Source organism: Ceratotherium simum, chromosome 11, assembly GCF_057802395.1.
Source record: "Ceratotherium simum simum isolate JZ-2026a chromosome 11, ASM5780239v1, whole genome shotgun sequence".
Classification (NCBI taxonomy): Eukaryota; Metazoa; Chordata; class Mammalia; order Perissodactyla; family Rhinocerotidae; genus Ceratotherium; species Ceratotherium simum.
In genome coordinates this window covers 66,602,095-66,622,482 of record NC_141910.1, presented here as the reverse complement: position 1 = coordinate 66,622,482, position 20,388 = coordinate 66,602,095, and the positions used below count along the sequence as shown (strand labels likewise).

The 20,388-nt window shown below is 48.6% G+C and overlaps 1 protein-coding gene across 3 annotated transcripts in view; it reads left to right on the top strand.

Annotated features, from left to right (window-relative positions):
• Positions 1–4,541: 4,541 nt before the first annotated feature.
• LPIN1 (lipin 1) overlaps positions 4,542–20,388 on the top strand; it is a 73,096-nt gene continuing 57,249 nt past the window's right edge. For 2 of the 3 annotated variants that reach the window (XM_087437130.1, XM_087437128.1), the window contains exon 1: positions 4,569–4,644. The gene's annotated coding sequence lies outside the window, so the exon portion shown is untranslated. The other variant, XM_087437129.1, reaches the window with a different exon arrangement.

Below are 20,388 nucleotides of genomic sequence, written 5' to 3'. Positions count from 1 at the left end.
ATGTTTCATGGGGTTCCTGTGAAGAGGGGTGTTCACCCCTCCTGTCTCCCTCCCCCTTGCAGAGCCCTTTCAGTTGTGTAGGTAGTTAATCTGGAAAACTTCAGAATTCCCAGGGTAATAGAGCTAATGTCACTGGCTAAAAGGGGGCAGGTTTGCAGCTAGAATAGAGTGGCTTATATCGCTCTTGTCACTTTTATATGCAGAGAAAAGTTCCGACAATTGAGGAGTTGTAATTGTTTAGCCTTACGCGTCCTCAGCAATGGGGTCCCTCCTAGGAGGGAGGCCGGCATCCCAGAGCTGCGTGAGCTGGGCTCTCTCTCTCCCTGTATCACAGGTGGGCTGAGCCCTGAACAAATCCTTCTGGGAATTGCCACTCCTTCATGTATGGGGTTCTAGAATTTAAAAATCATTCAAGTCAGCAGCCGTGCCACGTATTTTACGTGATGACCTTTTCCACCCTCAAAGTAGATCTGTGTGTTGAGCATCTTGTCCCCATTTTCCAGGTTGCGAAACTGGGTCTTTAGAATTGAGGATGCTTGCATTGCTTTGCCCTGGCGTCACTCACCCCCTCCTTCCTCCTCCAGCCAGCTGGAGCAAGTTTACTCATCCTTGTGGTTCCTTCTTCTCTTCCGAGTTGAGCTGAAAGCAGCAGGTCCTGGGATTGGCCAAGGGGATCACCTCAGCTCTCCCGGCTGAGTCACAGCTGGGTCACCAGCCTGGTCGCTGACGACACAGCAAGGGCCCTCCCAGGGGGACTCCAGACAGGGCAGGATCAGAAGTGACAGGGCTTTGGCGAATGCAATTCAGCTTACAGTGAAATGTGATCTAGTGAGTGGTTTCTCCTCATGGCTTGTTTGAAAAAAATCCCACGTCTGGCCCTGTTTAGATGTTGTGGCAGTAATGGGGACAGCTTTCCTGAGGTGGCAGGCTAAGCTGGGCAGCCATCAGACCTCACTTGCTCAGAGTCTATCCAGACCTTGCTAACAGATGGAGACTTGGGACGAACCCAACCCCACTCTGCCTCCAAGTTCATCATTTGTAAAATGAGTGATTTGGACTTGATTTTTGTACGTTTTTAGACTTCCAGTCTCCAAATTTTAATAATTCAAGATTCATTTTAAAGAAAGACTTCACAGGGCCACCCGGTGGCGTAGCGGTTAAGTGCACACATTCCGCTTTGGCGGCAAGGGGTTTTGGAGTTCGCATCCCTGGTGCGGACTTACGCACCGCTCATCTAGCCGTGCTGTGGTGACGTCCCATATAAAGTAGAGGAAGATGGGTATGAATGTTAGCCCAGGGCTAATCTTCCTCACAAAAAAAAAAAAAAAAGACTTCACTTAAGCCGCCTGAAGCTGGACTTTGCTTCCAGAAAGCCTTTCCGTGTAGGGCAGACTTACTTCTCCACCCCAAGGCCAGGCACTCCCTGGAAGGAGGGGAGGGGAGGGCGGTGGGGAGCACAAGACTGCTTCCTTCTAGGGCCCTGCAATTTGCCAGCAGCGGTGATGCACTCTACACTCGGCTCTCTGAGAGACGCCTGGGGAGGAATCTCACCTGTAAATGATAATCCTGTGTGTAGTCCCCTCCTCTGAAATGCCAGCATGGGAGGGGGTGCCTGCTTTCCTGGGGACAGGGGCTGCCTAGATGGGAGTTACCCCAAGACCAGCTAGAGGGCATCACACATGTCCAGCTGGACAGGGCACAGCTCCCCAGGCAGAAGCCCCCAAACTTGTACCTAGAGCCAGCCGACTTCTCCAATGAGCACCAGATGCCTTCCCGACACCTCCTCTGGGGTGGCTGAAAAGCATCTCAAACTCAGAGAGGTCAAAACTGGACTCCTGAATTTCCTTCCCAGTCTGCGTCTCCCCTCTTCCTCTGCGTCTCAGTAAAGAGCACAGCCGTCCTTCAGTTGTTCAAGCTCCCAATGGAGATCTCACCCTTGATTCTCCTTTCTCTCCTCATGCGCCACCAAACAGCCAGTCCACGGGTTTTACCTCCAAAATATATCCGCACTCTTTCCACTTCTCAGGACCACCCCTACCCCCCATCAGTCTGAGCCACTGGCATCTCCCCTGGTTTCCTGCAGCAGCAGCCTGTCTGCTCGCTTCCACTCCTGCCCCCACAGTCCATTTTCCATATAGCAGAGAAGTGATTTTTAAAAATGTAAATTAGATTGTATAATTCCCACGTTTCAAACCCTTCTTGGAATATCTAAACTCCCTGCCTTGACCTACAAGGCCCTGAAGGTTTGGTCCCTGCTATCCCTTCAGCCACCCACAGAGGGCTGCCTCAGGACATTTACACTGGCTGTTTCTGCTCTCTAGAGCTCAGCCTCCTCCTCCTATCTTGGTAGGACTCAAGTGTTTGTTGTCTTTTAGGATTTCGGTTCAAATGTGACCACCTCTGATCATCTGCTCTAAATCATTTCACCATCAGAGATTATTTTGTTCATAATTTGTCCCTTGCCTTGTTTCCCTGCTGGAGAAGGGAAGTTCCAAGGGGGCAGGGACTTGTCTCTTGTTCAGAGCTACATTCCCTGGTGTCTGGAACAGAGCCTGACGAGTATCTGCTTATTGAATGAATGAAGCAGGAGTGCTGGTCATTCGGATAAAGGATAAAGGTGGACCGATGTTGAGAAGCTAAGTGTGAACTGCAATATGGCCAACACAGCTGCCACGTTATGGCTGAAGAAAGGAAGGCTGGCGGTCAGAAAGGTTAATGGACGTGCCCAAGTCCCACTGCTCGGGAAGAGTAATAGGGAGGTGACACACACATCTATGGACAGCTAATCTTTGACAAAGGAGCCAAGAACATACAATGGAGAAAAGAAAGTCTCTTCAACAAATGGTGTTGGGAAAACTGGATAGCCACATGCAAAAAAATGAAAGTAGACCCTTACCTTACACCATACACAAAAATTAACTCCAAATGGATTAAAGACTTGAATGTAAGACCTGAAACTGTGAAACTTCTAGAAGAAAACATAGGCAGTACACTCTTCGACATCGGTCTTAGCAACATATTTTCAAGCACCATGTCTGACCGGGCAAGAGAAACAACTGAAAAAATAAACAAATGGGACTACATCAAACGGAAAAGCTTCTGCACAGCAAAGGAAACCATCAACAAAACGAAAAGACAACCTAACAATTGGGAGAAGATATTTGCAAACCATACATCTGATAAGGGCTTAATCTCCAAAATATATAAAGAACTCATGCATCTCAACAACAAAAAAACTAACAGCCCAATTAAAAAATGGGCAAAAGACCTGAACAGACATTTCTCCAAAGAAGATATACAGATGGCCAACAGACACATGAAAAGATGTTCAAAATCATTAACTATCAGGGAAATGCAAATCAAAACTACCATGAGATATCACCTCACGCCCGTCAGAATGGCTATAATTAACAAGACAGGAAACAACAAGTGTTGGAGAGGCTGTGGAGAGAAGGGAACTCTCATACACTGCTGGTGGGAGTGCAAACTGGTGCAGCCACTATGGAAAACAGTATGGAGATTCCTCAAAAAATCAAGGATAGAACTACCATATGATCCAGCTATTCCACTGCTGGGTATTTATCCAAAGAACTTGAAAACGCCAATGCATAAAGATAATGCACCCCTGTGTTCCTTGCAGCGTTATTCACAATAGCCAAGACTTGGAAGCAACCTAAGTGCCCATCAAGGGACGAATGGATAAAGAAGTTGTGGTATATATACACAATGGAATACTACTCAGCCATAAGAAACGATGAAATCCAGCCATTTGTGACAACATGGATGGACGTTGAGGGTATAATGCAAAGTGAAAAAGTCAGAGGGAGAAGGTCAGATACCGCGTGATTTCCTTCATTAAGTAGTAGATAATAACAACAATAAACAAGCACATAGAGACAGAGATTGGATTGGTGGTTACCAGAGGGGAAGGGGGGAGGGAGGAGGGTGAAAGGGATAATTTGGCACATGTGTGTGGTGATGGGTTGTAATTAGTATTTGGGTGGTGAACATGATGTAATCTATGCAGAAATAGAAGTATAATGATGTACACCTGAAATTTATACAACGCTATAAACCAATGTTACTGCAATAAAGAAAAAATTAAAAACAGGAGGGAGGTGAAAGCAGCCAGGCGGGGGTGGGGGGGGGTGGGGGGTGGGGGGGGGGTGGGGGGGGTGTTCCCACGCGCTGCCCCGAGTCTGATTTGCATGCCCACTGCTTCAGTAAATGGGCATGAAGCCTGTTGAATTAAATATAGGACTGTGGCTTTGCGGAGGAAAATCAGAAACACAGGCCAAGGCCCCACGCCCACAAGAAAGCTAAGATAGGCGAGAAAGGGGCTGGCAGACGCAGGCAGACCTCTGGGGGAGGCTCCGCCCCCGGGCCCGGCGGGCCCTGAAAGGGGCCTAGGGTACCGTCCCTCGCGAGGCCCCTGGGCCGGCCCGCTCGCCCCGCCCCTCGCCCCGCCCCCGCCGCGCCCCCGGGGCCCAGCCGGCTGACAGGCGCGCGCGGCGGGCCGGGTGTTTGCATACAAAGGCGGCCGCGCGCGGCGCCGCTGGGTGAGTAGCCCCCTCCGCGCGCCCGCCGCCCGCGCCGCCTTCCCCACGGCCGGCTGAGACCCGGCCGAGCCCGGGCAGCGCCGAGGTAGGGGCCGCAGCCTCGCCGGGCGGGGCGGGGGGCGCGCGGCCCGGGGCGGGGGGCACGGGGCCCACCCGACGCCCGAGGACCGAGGTCTGTCCCCGCGGCCCTCTCCGGGGAAGTGGTTCCGGGAGGGAGGCGGAGACACAGGCCCGGGGGCCCGGCGGCCTCGCGAGCATCCCTCGGGCCTTCCCTCTCGGAGCGCCCGCGGGGCCGACCTCGGGGCCTGGCGGACCCGGGGGGCGGCCGGGGACCCCGGGACGGCGGGACCAGCTCCGTCCAGGGAGGGCGGGTGGCTTTACGTGTGCAGCGAGCAGTCCCTGCTCTGCGCCCGGCACTTGTATGAAAATCTTCCCGGGGAGGGGGGGCGTTAGGATTCCTGTTTAGCCGTTGAGGAAACTGACGCTCAGGGAGGGTGACCTACGTGCCCAAGGTCACACAGCTGCTGGGCGGGCCGGCTGACCCGGGTTGGAACCCCGGTTCTCGGATTCCAGTCAGCCTCTGTGCACCCTTCTTGCAGCCCCCAGTGGGTGCTAGGCTTCCCAGCAGATGCCCCTGCAAATAGTCTTTATTTTGGGGAAGGCCAGCAAAATGTGGGATGAAAAGTAGTGTTTGGGAATAACCTTAAGCGCGGTAGAGCCGTAGTGTGGGTAACTGGCTGGTAATTTGTGTGGAGGGTCGTTGCTGGAGAAAGCAATGTCAACCCTATTTTTGACCACCAAACAGGAAACGTGAACTAAAGCAACTGGCAGTATTAATTAGAGAGTTGCTAGAACCGGATAGTTTCCCCAGGATAGTAGGACTGTTTTGGAAAAGATGAGCTTGTAACAATGTTTTTATCGGGGGTTTGTGTCTTGATTGTGAAATTTACTGTTTATCTTCTGTTCCATAATTTGTGTCTTATGAATTAAACAATTAAGGAATGTACAGTAATCAAGACATAAACACGCACCCTTTTTTTCTCCCAGAGATGTTGGAAGATCTAAGAATTTTATTTTGGTTTTGTATTTTGGTAAAGCTTGGTGTTTGCCATTATTTGTTTTATCATCAAGCGTTTTTGTGTGTTTTGGAGCTTTTATTCCTGTTTGTGCGTAGGGCTGTGTGGTGTTGTGGAGCTGGGCCTGGACAGAGCCCGGACCCGAACGTCGTGGGTCTGGAGGCCCTGGCTCTGGTCTTAGCTTTGCCTTAGCTGCGGTGGGATGCTGCCCCGATTTTTCACCATCCCAGGTCTCGGTTATCAACACTCATCACTCAGGAAAGGAACTTGCTGCGAGGCGCAAACCTGCTGAGTCTTGTTGCACAGGAGAGAACTTGGGGGTTCAGGGGAGGGACTGAAGGGTCTCCTGGTCCTGGGGGGGCCGTGGGAAGGGCTGAGGAGAAGTCTGCCTGGGTTGGGGCGGGCGTGGCCGGCCGGGCCAGAGGGAAGTCTGTGGGCCCTGTGCTTTGCCAAGTGAGCTGCACTGAGATCCCTGGACCAGAGGGAAGGGAGGGGCAGGAGACGGAAAGGTGTTTCGAAAGAGGCCTCCCTGACCTGGGGGTGCTGAGGCTAGTGCAGAGAACTTAGCTTTGTAGTCACGCTGGCCTCTTACCGCTGTGTAACCTGGCCCAAAGACTTAAATTCTCTGAGCCTCGGCTTCTTCATCTGTGAAAAGAAGAGATAATCGTACCTACTCACAGTGTACAACTTAACTGAGATACACAACAGCCCCTGGGACAGAATAAGGGGTCAGTGACTCACTGTGGCGGTCATCATTTTATGGGAGGAACGCAGGGTGCCAGCGAGGAGGTGTATGTGTAGGGTTAGGACACTCCTGCCTACAGTGGCCTCTGGGCCGTAAATCACTATGGGACCCCTGCTTCTTCCTGCCGCCTCTCTGCACTGGGAGTTGGCCTCTCCTGGATCCTCTCTCTTCTGGGTTCAAGGTGTAAAAGGTACCTAAATGGGACGAAATGATTTGGGCAAGCGTGCCGATGGGGATGGGTGAGGGCTGCAGGCAGCTTGTTCCACGTTGGCGGGGGTGGGGTTGCGCTGTGGCGGGGTGGCTTTTGGGACATTTTGAGAAACACTTAGAAGGCGGCAAACCAGTGGGGACGCTGAGGCTGGCGGTTTGACCTCTTTGCGCTTGAACTCCCTCAGTGTAAGCTGGGTGTGAGAATTTGGAGCTGTCGAGGGACTGACAAGGAATAGTCGAGGTCGTGATGCGTAAATTGCGCACCCTCGGTTTTGAGGGAGTTCCCTGGGAAGGGCAAAGTCACACTTCTTATGTTTCATTGAACCCTGGCCCGATTTATTACGGGATAAGCCCACTCACTCAAAATCAGAACGGGATTTGTGAAACTAGTCGGGAAAAGCCCAAACAAGCCTGTCAGTGATTTGATGTGTTCTTAATTTATGGAGGACTCCACGTGCCTGTTTGCTGGCTGTTTCTGAAGTGTTAGCTTTCTAAGCTGTGAGAGGAGGGTCTAGAGAGAGAGAGCAAGGGGCCCATTACCTGCTTTTGTGCTTGGCAGCCAGTCCAGCTCAGGGGCCACAGGGCCCAGGCCCCTTGATTAGGGTGCTCCAGGGCCTGGAAGGCACCTCTGCCTCCAGGAAGTCTCCACTTGGCTCTACAAGGGAGGCGAGATCCTCTTGACTGATGGGGGGATCCTTCCTCTGTCCTCCCCACTCCCCTGTGCACCCCTTCTTCTTCCTTTTCCCACGTCTTCCCCGCTCTTCTCCCCACCTTTTATTCAACAAACGAGAAGTGAGCGGGGCTGGGGCTGGGGCTGGGGTGTGTGCAGGCCGGAGGATTTTGAGGAAAAGAGTTTCTCCCTGCAGAGCGCTCTGGGTCCAGGCAGAGGCCAGTGTTTTTCACAGTGTAGCTTGGGACCCACTAGTCTTAAAATCAGGTGAGTGGGCCCACAGGCATTTTTTTTTAATTGGTGTCGTAATAGTTTATAACATTGTGAAATTTCAGTTGTACATTATTATTTGTCAGTCACCATATATATGTCCCCCTTTACCCCTTATGCCCACTGCCCAACCCCCTTCGCCTCTGGTAACCCTAATCTGTTCTCTTTATCCATGTGTTTATCTTCCACATATGAGTGAAATCATACGGTGTTTGTCTTTCTCTGTCTGCCTTATCTCACTTAACATAATACCCTCAAGTTCCATCCATGTTGTTGCAAATGGGACGATTTTGTCTTTTTTTGTGGCTGAGTAGTATTCCATTGTATATACCCCACAGGCGTTTTTTAAAAAAGTGCAATAGAGTATAAAAGAAAATATCAGACTGGGACATACTAATCTTAGGTTAGGGATTGTTTTGTGAGACTTGTTTTAGCTGTGATGTGTGTGTGTGTGTGTGTGTGTGTGTGTGTGAGTATGAGTGTGAGCGAGCTCCGGTGGAGGGAAGACGGGGTGTGAGAGAGTGCCTGGGTGTGTGGGGAGGGGGTCTGGGGGTGTGGGGGAGCCACACTGCCATGGATGTCGGCTCGCAGAGGCGCTGGCTCCCTCCTGGCTCACAGCAGTCCCTGCTTGCTGGGGGGTGGCTCAGGGTGGTTGTGCCGTGTCCACTGTCCAGCTGGGAGGTTGGGTGGAAGCAGATGGACAGGGCTCAGGCTGGAGAGGAGCAGGAAAGTTTCCACGCTGCTGACTGCAGCCACATCTCTCAACTCACTGACTGAGTTTTGTGGTTCTTGCAGCCAATTAGAATTTTTTGCTGGGGCTTTCCAGAAAAAAGCTACAGGCTGTTAGAACAGACTCATGGCTCTGTTCTAACATGCTCCTAAGTGCGATGTACCTTGCATTGCTCACAAAACAGACCCTGTGACCAAGACATGACCGAGACACACCCGTTTGCTGGCTGCTTGTGGGACAGATGAGCACATTTACACCGTGTGCCTTGTTCCCGGGCTCTCTTTTTGGTGACATCTTCCTCTGCGTTCCTGGGTCTCACTAGGCATACATCTTGGTTTATAAAAGACGAGAGAAACGGCAAGGGTTGTGAGGTAACCAGGCCCCAGCGCCCAACAAGGCGCAGGCGCGCTTCCTGACAACTGCTTTGTCAAAAGAATTTCCTGCCAGTGAACTCTGCCTAATTGCAGAATGCTGCCCAATCTTGGGGTTGCCTTTGGGCCCAGATTTTTGGACAAAATGGAAATGTGTTACTGCTATTGGAAAATACACATACCCTTCTAATATTTCTGTATTAATTTTAACCAATAATATTCTTTGCCCCTTCTTTTTGGGAAGGCACAGTTTAAATAGTTGATATATACAAAGCGCTGTCAGGCAAGAGCCTTAAGTCAAAGCCCAGCCTTTGTCTGGAGCCGTTTGTGACCACACGATCAGCCCGTGGCTTTCATTTGGCATGTGTCCTTTGAAAAGTACATTGCATATACCACCTCACAACACTCCTATGGGGTGGGCGCTGCTAACATCCTGTTTTATAGACAACGCAGCTGAGGTGCTGAGAGGTTAATGACTTGCTCAGGGTCACTGGTTAGCCTGTGGTGGAGCTGGGACCTGAACACCAACTGTCTGCCTCAAAGCCCGCATTCCTACCCCTTGAGCTGTGGGCAGCGCTCTCCAACATCCAGGTGACCTCACGTCCCCCGTGAATTGCTGGGGTGGGGTGGGCGGGGTCAGACAGAAGTTGAAGTTGCAAGAGCAGGTGTTCTTTTTGGCCAGACACAGACTTAGACAGAGGGCTCTTGCAGGTGTGTGAGGAGAGGAGGCGAAGCCCTGTGCTCAGTTAGTGAGTTTAATGGTTACAAGCCAGAGGGTCGGGCTCTAGACCTGGCGTGTTTTGCCCAGCACACTGGCCACGCTGTGGTTTGGGTGTCTGCATCCGCCTCTGTCCAGGCCTTTCGTGCTTCTTGGCAGGGACCTGAGAACGCTCGTCACATGGGATAATAAGATCTGAGTGTTGCAAAATCCCGACACAGGAGAAGCAGAGTGGTCACCCATCTGCCTTTCCGACCAGAGCAGGAACCCCCATCACCCCCTCCTCTCTCAGCAGTTTCAGTGGCCAGGAGACCCTGACACTGAGGTGGCCAGAGTTTTCCATCCTGCCCCCAGTTCTCCAAGGTCATTAAGGCTGAAGTAACACGTGCACATGTGAAAACCAAACACCGGACTCCAGCACCACGGAAATGCTTGTGATGAGAAGTGAGGGTCTCCCCCCTGTCCCCAGTGGAATGTAAATCAGGCTGCAGCTTTTTTGTCCATGTCAGAATGTGTGTAAATGTAATTCTTAAAAAGTGGGTTCATGTCATAAATATTTTTGTACTTTTTTCACTCAGTGTATACCTTTTCATGTTAGTATTTGTGGAGGTACTTCTCCCTCTCCCTGTTTTTTAAACAGCCTCATGATGCTCCATCATATGGTGTGGGTGCGCCGTCATTTCTTTAACCAGTGTCCTATAGATATTTGAGTTGATCCTAATTTTCCCTATTACAATCACTGCCACCATTACTGTTTTCTCCGTGGATCTTAGAGCAGTAGAATTGCTGGGGTTTGCTAGAACGTGGGAAGAATGACAGATGTGGCTACAGTGCTCACCCTGTTGTTAGCCCAGCAGCGGGGAGTTACAAGATTTGTTCCCCCACACCCACCGACCCTGGGGTTTTTACGAAATACTCTGATTTTGGACCATCTGGAAGGCCTCCTTTGATGTGCCTACCTTAAATTACGAATGGGGTGGACTCTCTTCTCATGGGTCATTGACCAAATGGGTTTCTTTCTCTGTGAACTCTCTCTCTATATTTTGCCCATTTTTCTACTGGGATGGTGTGAGGCCATCTTAAACTGTTTGTAATATTCTAGAGGTGGATGGTGTTAGCAAGAACTGCAGCTATGAAAGCTATGGCTGGGGCTTTGAATTTTGGCAGAAATTCCAAGAAAGCAGTGTTTCTTGGCAATTTGTGAAGCCCAGAGGGAATTCTGCCAATTTTGGACGAAATGCTGATTTTTCTGATGGAACAACTAGGTGTGCAGTCATGAGGGCTCTGTTGCCTAATCTTGACAAGTGTTAGCAGTGCTGCCCTTCTGGAACTGTGCAGGGTTGGGGTAACTGATGCTTTAGCACCTCTGCCGTGTGCCAGGAGTTGTACAGATTAGCTTCAGTGTGGGGTGCGCCCTCTGTGTGGGGGCCTTAAAGAAGGAGAAACCTTCTCGTGCCTGCTTTCTGCTCCCTGCATGTCCGGAGTCCTGGGCGCCCACTTTCCTGACTCACTTCTGCAGGGTGGCAGCGCCCTTGCTCTTGGACACACTCACTCCCCATACCTCCCATCACATCCTCCGTCTGGCAGGGTCGCCTGGAGCTGGTTCTCCCCTTCTCTCTGGTCCTGAGGCTGAGCTGTGATGAACAGGAGCTTTGGATTGATCTGACCTGCTGAATTCAGAAAGGGCTTTGGTGGGGGACCCCAGGGCCAGCGGTGTTGGCTGCTCCATCACTTTTGTCAGAAAGTATTAGTCTGACTTATAGGCTTTTTAAAAGCATCTCAAGCGTTTCTAGTGAATTTTCTTCTATTGGCCCAGAGTGTCTCCTGAAGAACACTCGCAGGCCCAGAAAGTCCCCAAATCCCCAAGGGTATTGACGGACTCAGAACTTTGCTCAACCCAGAACTGGCAAGAGGGAAGTGGCTCGACTACTGGTGTGCCGCCCGTGTAGTGGGGGAGGGATGGAACCCACATATCTTGACTTGCAGTCGGGTGTTTTTTTCCCTGCACCATGCTGCATCTAAGTCATACTTCCTTTTATGTCGTTTATGTCATTCATCACCCTTACCAACTGATAAGTATCAATCCACAATGCTCTGAAAAAAGACTTCCTCTTTGCTGTTCATAGAAATCACAAGAGGAAGACACGCTATTTATAAACCAATTTCATGCAATTCTTATTAGTCATTATACCATTTTTGCAATTTCTTAGAAATTATCTCTTTTTTTAATGCATTGGATGAAAACCAGCATTTCTCTCGTAGCCTCCCAGGTGATTGTGATCTTGGCCAGCCCCAGTAGCAACACGAGGTTTGCGTTTTTACTCAGAGCTGGTCAGACCTCAGGCTGGGACCCCAGACGTGGAGATGCAGACTGGAATGTGCTCAGGGGAGAGCAGCCAGGGGTGGTGAGTGCAGGCCCCCCACATCTGCATGAGGCCCGGCTGGGAGCAGGCAGCGCCTTCCTAGAGTGGAAGCTGTCTCAGATGGCCCAAGCACCATGGGGAGAACCAAGGACCTGTGGGGAGACCCCTAGGGAGGCAGATTTTGTTGTACTCTTAGGGAAGAACCATCCTAACTAAAAGCCAGTTGGCTTAAATACTCTTAGTGGTGGAGTGCTCACTCTCCCAAGGCAAATTCTTCACTTTTCAGAAAGGTTATAAATGAACAATGGTCTTCAGTTGTTCCATAACTCAGCCAGTTAAGGTAAAGACTTTCAGCTTCTCCAGGACTGGAATGAATCTTCCCTGGTGCCAAACCCGGAGCCAGGCAGAGGGTGGGCACTGGGTAATGTCTGCTGCATAGAGGGGGGGATGGATGTGTGAGGGGAGAGGTGGGTGTTGGCTAGTGGCTCACCTGTGCTCAGAGACAATTTTCAGACATTCGAGGTAGATCAGGATAAAAAGGAGGGGGCGATTTATCTGTGAGTATTTAGACGTCCCTAGTAAAATCGCTTTGCCCTTTTTCTTCATTAACTCAAAAGGAATGAGACCCCTTTCAGAGCTGCAGGCTCCATAGGGCTTTCCTCTGACTTGTGGAGCTGGTGACAGGGCTCAGCTGAGGCTGTGTGACAGACCTGAGCACCTTCTGTTTCACTTGCATGTGCCACCTGGAGATGGCAGAGGGTGAGGCTGGTCTGCTGCTCCTGGACTGACTGGCAAGCACACACATACCTCTGGAGCAAACAGACCAATTTCCAAACCAGATACCGGCCTAGAAAAAGGAAAAACTATTAAAAATGTCCCACAGTAGATAATTTTGGCCTCACCATTGGAGAAGTGAATATATTTTCATATACTGTGCATCATCCCTTCCTGCATATATAAGCATATATAATTTAAAGTCTTCGTGTGCTGTCTCACGTGTAGATTGGACCGGCAAGTGATCCAGGAGGTTTGCAGGAGGTTCGCAGGTTTGTCCCAGTTTTGAATTCAGACTTACCTGGTTTTTAGTGCTGCTTCCACCCCTTACCTGTATTGGGACCCTGAGCAAGTTACATAAACTCTACAGTTCAGTTTCCTTCTCTGAAGAATGGGAAAATTATATCCCTTGCGTCATTATGATAAACAAGTAAACAATTGAAATTATTATTATTACCACCTAGACAGTGCACGAACCTTAATGGGATGTGAAAATGGAGAGTGGATTTAAAGGCTTATGTCGTGCCGGTTTGCTGCTGTTGTTGTCTTTGCCTAGTGTTGCAGTAATCATGGATATTTAGAAGTCTCTCAGATGTGCTCATTTAACCAGAGTAGCTGGCAGGCTGGGACACGACAGTTGGATTGCTTCGAGTCTGTTGGCTTACGAGAGCAGTAGCTGGTTCCGTGTCCGGGGTGTCATCCTGCTGCTGCTGTTAACAGGGACACAGGGCAGGAGGCCTCACCCCACCTGGTGTTGGGTTGGTTTGCTGATCAAGAGGCTCCCTGGATGTGCCTCAACCCAGATTCCACAGGTGTCCCTTCAGCACCTGCTGTGAGGAGAGAGGCGACAAACAGTGTGTCTGCCCTCTGTGTGCTCAGGCAGTGGGTCAGTGGCAGCTCGCCCCGGGAAATGATGACTCATTCTGAGGACAAAAGTGGCAAAGAAATCATCAGATCACAGACCCAGTAGAGGACAGTGTTTGACCTTTTAGTCCTTGAAGGCTGAGGGGGAAGGTTTTGAATTTACCTTCTGAGAGGCCCCGAGGAGGGATGGCTGATGAAGGTGTGAACACTTGTGAAAACGTCACATCCAGAGCCGGCGACTGAAGCTGACTAATCTAGTCACTTCCTCAGGGAGGTGAGGACAATAATAAGTAACTTCTGCCCTGTGCTGTCTGAGGGCAGAGGCCTTTTCAAAGTCATCATCATATTTACACTCACGATGACAGCAGTTAGGCTTCGTCAGAGAGGTGTGTTGATGCCTTGCTCCCCGGCACACAGCTTGTAGATGTTGGAGGAGGGTGATCCATCCAGGCCTTCTGACCCCAAATTTTGTGCAGTTTCTATTTTTCAGACTCTTACCCTTTACATTTCATGGCCTGTCTGTTGGTAAGAAAAGCCTTATGAGCCTGTTATTTAAATTGGGTTTGCAATGAATTTTGTTTGGGGCATTGTCTTTATGTTCCTGGGAGAGAACAATTCCTGTTCACGTAATTTCTTTTAATTTTTGAATTTTAGCACTTTTCTCCTTCATACCCAAACTTGCCAAGCTACCTTGGAGGTGGTGGGTGCACTTTGGTGCCTGCATGTCTGGAATTTTTTGTGATGGAACAACAATGACAACAACCCCACACACCCTCCCTCCCCCCACCCCCCTAAACAAAAACAAAACCACCCCTGGGTTCTTGTTTGGGATGAAGACTTGATTTCCTGATGTTGCTATGACCAGGTCATAGAATCATGAACTTAGAGCCCCATCAAGTTCTTGAATTCCCTCCACAACCTCCTTGCCAAGTGGTGGCTTAGACTCTCTGAATGTTTCCACTGATGGTGGCCTCACTCCCTCTAATGAGTCAGTTCTCCTTAGATGCTTAGTCTCACAGATTACGCTTTCTACCCTGGCTCTGGAACAGCCTCTGTAATTCTGTAACTTTAATTACAATCTATGATGATCCATATGGCACTGGATATTCTGTAAACATGTTGAATATTATTTGACATTTAGAACTAGATGACTGCCATCTGCTTAGCTAAAGCCACACGACTGATTGTTTTTTAACGGGGCCTCGCCCATTTATACCAGTTTTGTCTGCCGAGATGGGAGAGGTGGCACTATGAAAAGGAGAACTGGGGAGACTAGGGGTTCAACCTAGGCCCCCTTCTCACTCTGCTGCTTACTGCTCATGCTACTGTGAACATCACGCAAACCTGGCGCCCCTAGTTTGTTGTCATAAATGGGGTAATAATGTTGGTCCCGAGTACTGCCTAGGGCTGCTTAGATTTGCATCAGATGAACTCACCTGTGTGAAGGAGTTTTGTATGTTGTAAACTGCTGTACAAATGTCATGTGGAGGTTTGCGTGGTCTTTTTCCTGGATTCAATTAGTAATATGTTAAGGGTTTGGAGCATAAACGTGGTGGGCGTTGGGTCTGATGGCTTTGGGGTATTACTTTCTCTCCCAAGTTGATAGACACCTTCGTGGTTTTCCAAGCCCATTTAAATCTTTTTCATAACCATCATTTTATCCTTCTCGCCTCCAGTCATTATCCCTGGCGTTCTTAGCTGTTCTGCCAGGAAAGAAGCATGCTCCTTTCAGCTGCACCTGCAGCTCCCCTGAGGGCTCACAAAAACAAGGATGGGTCTCGGGGGGCTGTGCCGACGGACAAAAATTTAACGTCGTACAGATAGTGGATTTGTTTTCTCAGAGAGTCCGAAATTCTGTTTTGTTCTGGATGTCCTTTCTAAGATGAATCAAAGGTTAGTCTCTGCTGAAACTCGAGTATAGTTAGGTAATTTGTTTTCAGTAGTTCTCTTTCATTTGCTCCTAGTGCATTTCCTCATTTCTCTTTATGGAATGACCTGCCAACTCATTCCTTATTATAAAACATTAGAGTATTGCACGTGCCCGTGTGGCTGTGACAGCCCTGAGGCCATCTGTGTCCCGGATAAGTGGAGACCCCCCCACAACCCAAATCCGCACCTTCCTGCTACCACTGCTCCCATGCTGGTTTGTCACAATGGTCACCAGAAGTAAATAAACTTCAGCTGAGCCCTCGTGCTTCACTCTGGGGCATACGTTTGTTTTTAATGTGATAAGAGAAGGACGGAGGCAGCTTTGACAGTACATCCTCTGTTTTCATTGTATGGAAATGTGTTCTAAACCAACAAAGGGTTTTCACTTTGGGGAGACAGTCACCATATAGATTTAATTCAGTTAAATCATTCCAGAAGCACTTAGCTTAATAGACAAATTTATAAGATTAGACTCCTGGCAAATGTTGAAGAGTTGTAGTCAAAGAAAGCACGGGAAGTAGTTATAGAAAACGTGGCCATGTATGACTGCAGGCCTCCTCTCTGTCCTCGTGGAGAGCACACCAGCCTGGTGGACGGGTGTCTGTCCAGCCGCTTGACAAATGACAGCCACCATTTGTGAAGTGACTGCCCTGGATGAGAGGTAATGTCGTTAACTGAGCCCGACGGCTGAGGAGGAGCTTCAGCTGGCAAAACATGAGTTGTTTTGGGTGTGTTTATGAACGAGGGATTCTGGACAGCCAGGTGAGGACATGGAGGAGGCAATGGGAAATTCAGATCAAGGAGTGGTTCTGGGACTCTTGTGGGACACTTAGTTCTTGAGATGAGAAAGATTTCAGAAAAATGGTGATTCTGAGAGTTGTATTCACTGAGAAGTTTTGCAGGCATCTTGACCTTTGCTGAGGTGAGGTTTCTCCGCCTGAGTCCTGATCCCAGTCTTCTCAGGGGAGAGGAGAATAGTGGCACATAGCTAGATGCTGCCTGCCACGTCACCATTTCATTTCCAAGGGGCAAACCGCAATATTAAAGTGGAGAAGCTGTTATTTCCTAGGTACCGTGCCTTTGATAACGTTGTAGTTGAGAGAACCAGAAAGGGGATTAAAGTCACTTTTATCTACTTGCATTATAAATGAGCAGAACAACTGATTCCTGAATTGACAGTTAAGGGCCTTGTCCTAAAATAGTTCAAATCTCCATATTTAGTTGTAATAATTGGTGCTATTCAAGTTGAACACGCTGTTTATGATGAATGTTGTAAGGTAGAACCCCAGGTGGAAATATTTTGGGTTTTTATGTTCTTCAGTGTATTATCTATTTGGGTCTAATATAAGTGCTGAAGTAGTTTCTAACTTAGGGAAGAAGACTGGAAAGGTGGTATTCCAATGGGGTGTAATAACCTTAGAAAATTAGTATTATTCCAGAAGGTCAAGCTAGAAGATGTCACCTTAAAAAAAATGCATTTACATGTTTCTTGACCTCAGAGTTGCCCTGAAAATCTGCAGCACAGCTTAGAGAATCTCAGTTTGGCCAAAGGGTTTTTGTGAGGTTTGGCTCAGCTCTCCTTGAAAACCTTTTGAACCAGGGTTGTGGAATCCTGTTTCAGGTGGTAAGTGAAACCCAGTCAGATGAAGCAGCTATTTCTTGCCAAATTTTGAGATAAAAATCAAAAGATTTAAAGTAACTTGGTATGGAGTTAGTGACGAGCAGCTGTCTCAAAGCTATTGAACTGGAAATTTAAGCATTTTGTTTTGTTCTCTAGAGGTTTTACTTATCTTTGGTTACTCCTGAGGTAATTGAGATACTTCCTTCTTCAAAGCAAATATTCCCCTCACTGCCTGATCATGTGTCTTGGGGAACACCAGGAAACTGAAAACAATGGCAGATTAACGGGGGGTGTGTGTGTAGGGAGGGGACTCTCTCTGGCTGCTTTATCTGGCTTCTTATCTTCAGGTAAATCAAATTAGCTTCTTTCTTGAGCCTTTTATTTCAAACAGAACTGAAGGAAGTGAAACTTGGGAACTTGCGCCCAGCTGGTTTATTCTCGGGTTCTTTAAATATCTGCCCAGCATTTATTTAGAAGAGATCCTGGAGGAGGGACAGATAAAGAAGAGCCGGGGTTGCCCCCAACTCTCCTGAGCCCCTCAGCTGCGCAGATGCCTCTTCTCGTAAAGGGTGCTGTCTTGGGCCTCCTGGGCCCATGCTGTCTTCCAAAGAAATTTTTTTTTTTTTTTTTGATGAGGAAGACTGGCTCTGAGCTAACATCCATTGCCAATACTCTTTTTGCTGAGGAAGATTAGCCCTGAGCTAACGTCGGTGCCCATCTTCCTCTATTTTGTATATGGGACGCCACCATGACATGGCTTGATGAGCGGTGCGTAGGTCCTTGCCTGTGATCCAAACTCGCGAACCCCGGGCTACCCAAGCAAAGCACGCAAACTTAACCACTACACCACCGGGCAGGCCACCAAAGAAATTTTTTAACCAAATAACATTCATCTTCCTGAAATGAGTTCTGATTAACGCAGTATTCTCCCACACCCCCTTTAAAAATTTTATTTAGTTGTAGTAAAATATACATAACATAAAAATTTACTGTTTTGACCATTTTTAAGTATACAGTTCAATAAACTTAATGTAAGTGCATTCACATTGTTGTGCAACCATCGCCACCATCCATTTCCGGAACTTTTTTCATCTTGCAGAACGAAGCTCTGTACCCAATTAAACACTAACTCTCCTTTACTCCTCCCCCGGCCCCTGGTAATCACCATTCTACTTTCTATCTCTGAGTTTGTTATAGTATTTGTCCTTTCGTGGCTGGCTTATTTCGCTCAGCATAATGTCCTCAAGATTCATCCATGTTGTAGCATGTGCCAGAATTTCCTTTCTTTTTGAGGCTGAATAATATTCCCTTGTGTTTTATACTGCAGTTTGTTTGTTCATTCGTCCATTGATGGGCACTCAGGTTGTTTCCACCTTTTGGCCATTGTGAATAATGCTGCTATGAACATGGGGGCGCAAATATCTCTTGGAGACCTTGCTTTCAGTTCTGTTGGATATATTCCAGAAGTGGAATTGCTGGATCATGTGGTAATTCTATTTTTAATTTTTTGAGGAACCACCATACTGTTTTCCATAATGACTGCATCATTTTACTTCCTGCCAGCAGTGCAGAAGGGTTCAAGTTTCTTCACATACTCACCAACGCTTGTTTTTTCCTATTTTTTAGGTAGCAGCCATCCAAATAGGTGTGAGGTGGTAGTATTCTCCCTTTTAAAAAATTCTCAGTGCTCAGCTAAGGCAGTCCCAGGGAGTAGATGTTGAAGACACCTCCTCGGAGCGTGTTGCCAGGTGGGGCTGTGACCCTGTCATTTGTTAAGAATCATGGAACAGACTTCCTGCTTCCAAATGGAGGTATTTTCAGATTTGCAAATAAGTTATTCAACAGAGGGGATAGCTAAGGATATCAAAGCAACTTCTGATTGTTTGTGATAGGAAAAATACACCAGGCCAATCCCGTGGCACGCACAGATGGAAGATCACAGGGCTGGAAATCGGGGAATCTGAGTCTGGGCTCTGTCTCTGCCATGGGGGGATCTGCCTAAGTTGCTTCCCATTTCTGGGCTCATTTCTTTAAAGTGAGGATGTCGGAATAACAACTTAGTCTGGATCCTGCCAGCTTTGAAATTTTCGGATTCTGCACAATAACCTTGAATTTGCTCACTGAAAAGGGGGAGGGATGCTTTGTCCTTGAGAACAAGAGAACAGAGGAACACTTAGTTTAAATTATTAAAGGTGACCTTTCAGTTGCTAAGAATTAGGGAGCGCGGCCTTTATCTTCCAACGCTTGGAGCTGGAATTGGAGCTGGAATTGGACCTCGCAGGTCATCTAGGCCGATGTCCTCATGTTACAGGTGAGAAGCAGGATGCAGAGATGGGGTGATACCATCCAGTTAGGAGCCATCTCGTTTTTATGAATAAAGCATGCTGGCCTCTGGGTCCTGAGCTGTTCTAGGAGTGTGTTAGCAGCAGCAGTAGCACTGGCGGTGGCTGTGGGGGCGGGACCCCACTGCTGGGGAGGTGATCACGTGATGGGCATAGCTCATGTATGAGGGTGATGAAGTTAGGAGAAGCCGTGGGGTACGGGAGAGGGAGCTTGACAGAACCAAAATGGAGGTGGCTTCAGAATCTGGGTCTGGAATCCAGAATCCAGGTGTGCCGGCATGCCTGTGATCTTGGCCTTTGCTTCCTTGCACTTTGCTTGACCTTCACTTCTCTCATCTGAAAGGCTGCACACCTACAGCGTTATTGTGAGAATCCTGTGAACGTGAGGTAGTGTGATGAAAGAAATTGTACAAAAACGCCGTTCTTCCTGCCTGCACATGGCTGTGGAGTTAGGTGTTTACCTCTCGGTGGGCACAGTATTTTAAAATCCAGGCTGAACATCGAGGTGACGATTTCTTTTATAAAATGACTCCCTATAAGAGGTTACAAAGGGTTACAAAGAATCCTTTCATATATCGTTCATCTTTTCAGGCACTGCACCCCCTCTTTTTGCATGAAGTGAGTTAAACTTGTGCCGCTAAACAGACTTAGACAGTGCGTGATTTGAATGTGTATGTGCACGTGCAGGAAGCAGGGCGGCTCTGGCTCTGAGTCACCTGAGGGCGCAGGTCTGTGCATCTCTCATGCCTTCACTGGAGGCCTGCTCGTTTCCTCATCCGAGGGAGGAAGTGAAGTCCATCCAGAGGGTCTCCTGCAAAAGTGTAAAACGAGCCAGTGAGGGCTTCCTTGTTCTCTTTTCCTTGAAGGTTTTGTTCATCGCTTTTAGGTCTCTGACCTGTTCTAAGTTTGAATTAAATCAACAGTTCTTGTTTGCCCAGTGCATGCGGGGCATTTGACCCACCACTTTTGAGCCTCAGTTTCCTGACTTGTAAATGGGGATCCTGATATCACTTCTGCTTATGTCATGAGGGTTGAGGTGAGGCTTACCAAAGGTATTTTTTGTTTTTTTAACTTGAAAAGACAAGGCTTGATCCTTGGCCTCAAAGAGGGACAGGAGAACCGCATGGCAAAATAGTGACACATCAG